This window comes from Protobothrops mucrosquamatus, unplaced genomic scaffold (assembly GCF_001527695.2).
Source record: "Protobothrops mucrosquamatus isolate PMUCROS unplaced genomic scaffold, P.Mucros_1.0 scaffold2734, whole genome shotgun sequence".
NCBI classification, from domain to species: Eukaryota; Metazoa; Chordata; class Lepidosauria; order Squamata; family Viperidae; genus Protobothrops; species Protobothrops mucrosquamatus.
In genome coordinates, this window is record NW_015388775.1 from 100,754 (window position 1) to 109,600 (window position 8,847).

Genomic DNA, 8,847 nt, shown 5'->3' on the forward strand with positions numbered 1-8,847 from the left:
TGTCAATAACTCAGTAGGGCCTCCTTCTGGACATTCACACCATTTCAGAGCATGTTTATGTGCACAGATAGCAATTCTAGGATTGTTACTGAAACAAAGGAACGCAAGCCCACGCTGGGCCTTCAACAGAAGCCAGGCTGAGCCTTAAACAAGAGAACATGCTTCAAGCAGTGGGTTTAAAAACACCCTTCTGAATAATTAGCCCAGTCCCAATATTTATTATTATTTTACTGATTGAAATTTATGTTTTGCAACTTCCAAATTAAAATACTTCCAAGTAATCGAGATTTTGCTCTCAATGGCTACAAAAATGTTTTCAAGGCCTCAAGTGATCCTGAAGCTTCTGGTTCACAACTCCTGTTATGATGAAACTAACAAATTACTAATCCTCAAAGTATATGGTTAGGTGAGTATTTTAGTTGCTGAGTCTTATAAAAGCCCTATCTGTCAGGAAGAGGCATTTCTAAATACAAGCAGTCTGGGAAACACCTGATAGAGCTAAACTGTGGGAATATAAATTATCTCTTATTTGATCTGATTAAGCAGACTGAGACACTAGTTACCGGTGCTCTTCTGGCAACCTCTTTAGTCTTACTAAAGTTTGAAGTCTTTCCTGTTCTTTTTTAAAATTTATTTACAGTATCCTTCTTTGTAAGACTCTATCAAGTAATAGGCAGACAATATTTGCAAGATGCAATGATGCTTGTTGTTCTCTCTCCATGAGATTTGTTTCATTTCAGAGGTTCTGGAAAATATGGATGCCTATTCCTTCTGGAAGACTAATAAACATCATTATACATAACTAGAAGCCATTGCATCCTATTAAATTCAACTCAACATAATGTAAACCAATTTTCCAGCCTACTGAGTAAGAGGCAGAGTGGAGTCACTTTCTTCTGAGACCACAAATATTCATGAAGCAATTGCTATGAAATAAACGTAAGGAGAGATACCCAACAGACTGAGTTGTGTGTAGAGGATGCTAGCCCATATATCTGTGGCTTAGTATTTATTCTGCTCACTCCTTCTGCTGCATGTGCTACCACTTAGAAATTATGCTCCTTATATCTGTCCTAGTGAGATGAGAAATATTATTAACATCTACAGAACTATGACATTTTATTAATAAAATACTTTATTTTCTTTCTTTGGTGCATACCACCTAGAGACTCATGCAGCATTGGTTTGCACTGTATAAACTGCCCCAATTTATTGATTTCTCCCACCAACACAATAGTTCAGTCTTCTTCCTGCAAAGCTAGTAGGGAGGGCATTTTGCATAACTGGAGAAGAAGAACATCTGATCACATTTCAACGTAAAAACAGAAATGAGAGTTCAATCATTTCACTCAGGTTTATCTCTGACTGCTGCTGGGATTTCAAGACCTATCCCAAGTGGATTTGGTCACTAAGGTAATGTGGGCATCATGGGTGAAACTATTATCTAGCTGGGGTAGAATGGTGATTAACCTAAGTTTCTTACTGTTACAGCTGCTCCAGATATTAAGACATGTCAGCTAAGGAGTCAGGGAATCCTAAGCTGCTTTAGATCACTGTGCTTCAAGATGAATGATTATATCACCCAACACTATTTTCTTGAGATGAATCATCACCACAAGAACACCAGGCAAGGACATTGTTGAGGAGTGCAATGGGTGTGCATTAACAGAATCCCATTCTGTCTTGAAGTTCCACTAATTACCAAGTGCACGCTGTAGGTCTGCAAGTTTTGAAAATAATTGGGGGGAAATGCTTTGGATCACCTGCACCTGTAACAAGCCCCTCTCTGCTATTCATTGAAGCAGCCTTTTTTCAGGCTTGAAGATAGATTTTGTTTCACTGTCTTCAGGTAGCAGTATCTTCTTTTCAGATTTGTGCTTGAGAAGTTGTTAAGCTTTGCAGGTGGTATGGAGCACTTCAATGATTTGCGAAGCATACATAATTGTATGGCACACTGTCAAGAAAATGCTAAGCAGAGAGCTACAATAAAAGAGCTACAGTATAGCAAGAGGAAGAATGCATGATTCAATTTCAGGATTATTATTTAGCCAGGAAAATGGATCCATGATAATTGTCAGCCGTTCAAATTAGACCAGGTCAGGGAAAAGACAGCAAGTACAGGAATGCTACTTTATTGTTGAAGGGCAGTGTTTCTCAACCTCAGCAGCTTTTAAGTTGTGTGGACTTCAACTCCCAGAATTCCCCAGACACATTTTAAACTCACTAAGGTTAAGAAGCATTTTTGTAGGTTATAATAACAACAGAAATCTTTGACAGAAAGCCTGTCAGTTTCCCTCTTATTTGAAGCAGAATCATGGCAGAAGTATTCTGAATTTTTTTTCTCTCATTTCTTCTTTTTTTCCAGGATTGACTTTTATTTTACTTGTTTCTTTATTCTTCTCCCTTACTTATTTCTTCCCAATAATTCCCTGCAATGTCACCTCACAGCCCACTGGGTATTGCTTTTATTGGGGGGGGGGGCAAGAATGGGTCAACTTGGCTTAAACCCACCCTCCAGTTGGTTTAGCTCAACCTGATTTCAATTGCACAAACCAAATCAACTCATTCATCCAGTCTTAAATCCCAGATCACAAAGGGTTTTCAAGTTACTCACCTGAAAATAGAGAACAGCATTTTATGGCCCAGTAGTTTTTCGTTCAAGCAATCGGTTGGAAAGTAAATCAGAAAGAAAATATTTATGAGCTCTCTCAATTCCTGATATGACGCCAGCCTATGATTTCTCTTTGGATGAAGAAATGGAACACAAATGGGCTTTTGGCCAAGGTGACACAGAAAGTGCCATCCCATTAGCAGCTCTGATATAGTAGGCTAAGGCTAGCAATGTTGAAAAGGTTATTTCAGATAGCATTTCAGTCCTTTTCAGTCCTTTTCTATCTTTGAATTAAAGATCAGATTAACTAGCCTAAAAGAGAATCACCAGCTGCAGATAGACAGAAGACCATAAGAAACAATTCAATTGGGTGGCAGAAACCCAAAACATGGGTGGAACCACTTGTAAGTAATATGTAACTAATATGTAATTAGGACTGATAATCCCCAAATGTAGAAGCTTGCATTTAGGGGTAGTACAACTTCCTGCTATAACCTGTTCTTGTGTGTCCTAAATTGGCATGATTCTTGATCTCCTTGATCTCTACTTTGACCATATGACAGTTCTTCATTTGAACTTAAGTAGTGTGGCATCTACTTTTTCCTTGGAATCCATGATCTCTACCATTTTGACCATTTCCAGTTTCCCAGTAGGAATTGTGTCTTTTCATTCTGACTGATTTGGTTTAATGATCTAATTGTATAATTCAATTTACATCTGTTTGTAAAGCCATCTGCCCAGAACATTTCTTTTTCCCTTTGCTAGCTTACTTTGTCTCTAGCACCAGCTTCTGTTCCTCTTATTATGACTAAAACAGCAAAAACTCTACCTCTTCCTTCCCAACTCTTGTACGCATGTGTGCTCCATTGTATTGCATTAGGAATCCTAGCAGGAGTGCAAAAATCTTTAGATAGCTCAATACGAAAGGGCAAAATACAATGCAACTTTTATAGGAAGAGAGCAGAGTATTCAGTCTGAGATAATGAAACCTCAGATACATTAGATGAAAATACCAACTTCACATATATATTGATGGGGGGGGGGTGTTTCTGAACTGACTGTAACTAATCATAAAAAAGATCTTGGGATCATAGTGGATAGTTGAGTAAGGATGCTACTTACTGCATGGCAACTATGAAAAAAAGGCAAATTTCATACTAGGAAAAAATAGGAAAGGGAAAAATGCTAATATTATCATGCCCTTATGCAGATCTGTCATACAGCTACATGTAGAATCAGAATACCATGTCCAATTCTGGTAACTGCATCTGACAAAAGAATATAACCGAGTTGTAAAAGGTACAGAAGAAGGCAAAATGATCAGGGGACTTTGCTTCAAGGAAATGATAGAATGTGTGGGACATTTTGGCTTTGGGAAGAAAAACAACTGGGAGACACACAACTGAGATCACCGGTGTTCACAGAATAGGACAATTTTGTTAAAATGGAGCTTAGAGTAATGGTTAAGGTGCTACACTACAAACCAGGAGACTGGGAGTTTTAGTCCTGCCTTGGGCATGAAAAACTCATTGGGCAATTTTGAGCCAGTCACTCTCTCTCAGCCCAACTCACTTCAAAGGTTTGTTGTTGTGGGGAAAATAGAGGAGGAAGAGTATTAGACATCTTTACTGCCTTGAGTTGAATATGGAAAAAGTGGGATAAAAGTAAAAGAGAAAACAAGTGTAATGACACAAACACTGGCCCTTTTGTATATGTGTACAGTACCGCAACGCATAAACTAAAGCATGGAACCTGCATCACAACACTCATTTAATAGCAATAGCACTTAGACTTATATATCGCTTCACGGTGCTTTACAGCAGGGCTTTTCAACCTTTTCACCCATTGTACCACTTTTAGGATATGGCAACATCCGAGTACCACCAGTCGCCTAGCAAGGTGTCAAAAACTTGATGACCCAAAAAAACCAAGGAAAAAAGTGATAAAGTGCAGGTAGTCCTCGACTTACAACAGTTCGCTTAGTGACTGTTTGAAGTTACAATGGCACTGAAAAAAGTGCCCCCCAAGGCACAGCCGAGCAAGATACCTGCCTGCCCGCCCGGCGGCGCTCTTCCTCCTGTCCGAGGTTTTCATTGTGAGCATTTCTGTTGAGGATTGGCAGTGGGGGTGGGGTGGGAGGATGTTTGGTTTTTATTCCCCACGTCTGCTGGGTGGTTGCAGCAGGTTTTGGTCACTTCACCTGACCCTGGGACACTGTGACCGTCATAAATATGAATCAGTTGCCAAGCATCTGAATGTAAATCACAAGACCCTGGAGGTGCTGCAACATTCCAGCTGATCGGCGCTTCTTCAGGGCTCAGCAGAAGCGCCAGGATCAGCGCCGAGCTCCAGCTGGAGCCTGGTGCTGATCCTGGCGCTTCCGCTGAGCCCTGACAGCCCCGAAGAAGCGCCGATCAGCTGGAAAGTGTCACTGACCCTGGTGCTTCCGCTCAGGCTTGTGCGGTGCTGCCACCAGTTCAGCTCATTCACCTCCCCCGCTACCACTTTTCTAGGATGGTCGCGTACCACCTGCCAGGTGCCAATGTACCACAGGTGGTACCCATACCACTGGTTGAAAAGCCCTGCTTTACAGCTCTCTCTAAGCAGTTTACAGAGTCAACATATTGCCCCGCAACAATCTGGGTCCTCATTTTACTGACCTTGGAAGGATGGAAGGCTGAGTCAATCCTGAGCTGGTCAGGATCAAACTCCTCACTGTGGTTCACTGCACCACCATGGAATGCCAAAGGACAGAATCAAGGAAAGATTTTTTTTGCTATTTTTTTTGTTTGTTCTTTCATATAGCTTTTAATTATTGTTAGCCACTCAAAGTCAAGAAACTGAGGTAGGTGACCATATATATTTAAATAAATAAATAAAATTTCATAAAACATTTTGACTGGCTTGGCATGACATATTAAATCGGTAGTAAGCAAACCATAGCTTTGCTTGGTATGCTGTATGAAAAAGCTATTTCTCCTGATATTCTTGCTGTCTATTGCCCATCAGTCCCAGCTAAAATGATAATTGTTGTGGCAAGGATAATACATAGGGTTGTAGACGTCATTAAAGCATTTTAAATTGGATGGGAGCTGCCTTCAGTTTCTATGGTTTTTATTGAATAAATAAAAATTTCTTAGATTAAGATAAAAAAATTGAACACCAAGTTTGATATCTATGGAAGAGAATATTTGTAGCTTAGGGTTGAACTGTGGGATCTTTGGTGCTCTCTGAGCTCAGTGGTTTTCTTGCAGACTGGCACTGATGATGTTACCTACTTTGGTAATGAAATGTCTGCAAGAAAACCACCAAGCTCAGACAGCACGAAGGATCCCACAGTTTATTATCTGAATTCAACTAGCGTTTTATTTTGGAAAATATTTTGTTTAGATTTCTACAGCAATGGTATCTAATGGGAGGGAGTGTCAAAAAAGTCAAAATGGTAGTTGCGGCAAGCCCTTTTTGTTCATGCAGTGTCAACACATATAAAAAAAGGATGGGATTTGGTTTATTCAGCTCCCCTCCCCATCCCATCCCTATGGATGCAGTTGCTGTATTAGATGGACTTTTTCTCCTTCTCCATATTTCACTGAGATTTTTTTTACATAGCTAATAAGAATACTGAACTAGAAGCCTTCTGAAATACATCTTTTAAATTCGGCATTCCAAGGATTAAATAGGCTTTGACCTACTGTATATGTTGTGGTAACCTGCAAAACTCCCACATAGTTTAAATGGCTTCACACACAGAGAGACCACACACACACACACACACACACACACACCATCATATGTTTATTATTTAGTCTTGCCATCTTACTTGGCTTATTAACTTTCTCTTTCCATCAATTTTCCTCCTATTTAGTTCTTTTGTTATACTTCATAGAGCTCTGATTATAATGCTTGTAATAACTGATACATCTTTTTTAATATCCCACAGATTCTTCTCGGAACTGGCGGCAGATTTATTATTTCAGTCATATCTCCGTAGCTTTATTTCATGTTTAAGACATTATTTCTCCAGTTCATAGCACTGAAATAAATGTAATACAACTGCACACAGAAAATAAAAATATCTTGATTGTCTATGGTATAAAGAGAGGAAAAATCTTGTAGTTAGTGAAAAAGATAAGAATCCTGAATTTAGGACTCCCTCTCCCCAAAAGAAAGAATAGGTAGAAATAGCAAGTTTGGTCCAATTACAGGTAGTCCTTGACTTACAACAGTTCATTTATTGACCGTTTGAATTTACAGCGGGATTGAAAACAGTAATTTACGACCGTTTTTCACACTTATGACCGTTGCAGCAGTGTTCAAAACTCAGATGCTTGGCAATTGACTCATATTTATGACCGTTTTGGTGCCCTGGAGTCACATGATCACCTTCTGTGACCTTCTGATAAGCAAAGTCAATGGGGAAGCCAGATTCACTTAACAACTGTGTTACTAACTTAACAATTTCAGTGATTCACGTAAGAACGATGACAAGAAAAATGTCGTAAAATGGAGCAAAACACACTTAACAACTGTCTTGCTTAGCAACAGAAATTTTGGGCTCAGTTGTGGACGTAAGTCAAGGACTACATGTGCAGATTCTTTTGGAGGCAATACAATGCCATCCAAAAGAGATGGAATGATCCCAGAACCAGGGGGTCCTAATATTGTTTAACTGCATATCAAGATGCAGATAGTATCTGTTAAATCAAACGTCCTTTTCCCAGGATTGCAGAGAACAACACAATCCCACCCAAAATGCAACCGCATTAAGGATTTGTAGATGGACTCTATAAGATGTCTGTACAATTTTTTTGCTTTTGAATCTGAAAAGTTGCATCCTTCAGCAAAAGTTGCATTGTTGTGTGCTTTGCCCAATTATAGCTACAGTCTGTTGTTCATCTGCTGGGGAGTACTTCTCAAACTCACTATTGCTATTCTCCCAAAAATAGGTCACTCTCCGAAGCTCATTTTTTTATTTTTTTTATTACGTTTTTAAATTTTATTCTGTAATTTTAATGTTTTTCTTTTTATTTATTTGAGCATCATTTGTATGTAGTTTTTTTTTAAACAGTTTTAAAAATGTTTTACAATTATTGATTTTACACAACCCACCATTCAAGTCTTAAGTCTTCGGGGGGAAAAGACTGATAAAATTCTGGCTGCTATTTTTGTCTTCAGATCTGCTTTTCGCTATTAGGTGACTTTGTAGTCCTGTAATTGTATGCTAATTTTAGGGTGGAAGGTATAATTGGTGTTTTATTGTTTCAAGTCACATAATCTGCTGAAGTTAGTGGTAAACAAATAATATAAATAAATATAAACTAAAATCAGAAAAAAATCCCACTGCATAAAATTTGTCTTCTGCCCAGCTAGTTACTTGGAGCTAAGAAGACATTATGGCTTTAATGTTGCTGTCTTAAATACATAAAAAGAATAAGCTTCTTGCAACAGATTGGGACTTAACTCGTAATAAGCAAATATGGGGTCTATGTGACCAGCAAATGTTCTGAATGTCTTAAATCAGAAGAATATTAAATCAGAATATTTTACACACTACAGGCAGTCCTCGACTTACGACTTGTTGCTTAGCAACTATTAGAAGTCACGACCTGCCTGAAAAAGAACTGGATTGGAATTTCCAATGATCATCCCCCATCCCATGGGAATGTGACCACGTTTTGGGCACTTGGCAACATGGCGACATTAAGGGATGTTTGCAGCATCCCACAGTTACATGACCATATTTTAAGATGGTTTTGCCAAAAACTGGCACGTCTAGTTTCTCTCTTCCTTGGGAGACAAGAGATAAGCAAAATCAGTTTATGTTTTACAAAAAAGAAGAAATAAAATATAACCAACCCTTTTGATTTAAAGATCCAAAATGCAAGCATTCAATAGTGGGGGCTATTCAAATTATAGGAAAAACAAATCAAGTTTGATTTTTTAAAATAGAATATTTATAAAAGAAGATGTAATGTAACAGGCAGACCACACAACAGATGCCACAGTCTACTACAAATAGGAATTTTCCATCCTAAAAATATACTCTTCCCAAGTATATTTTTAAAGGGAAAAATACTATCTATTCTGGAACGTGCCAGAAGATGTACCTGTAAAGGCTGATATAAAGTAGAGTTTTCTGATTAGTACAGGGAGAAAAAACAATCAGTGTCAACTGATCACAGATACAATAAAACAGAATTTAAAGGTCAAATGCACCTTGTTAGACTGTTTATTTA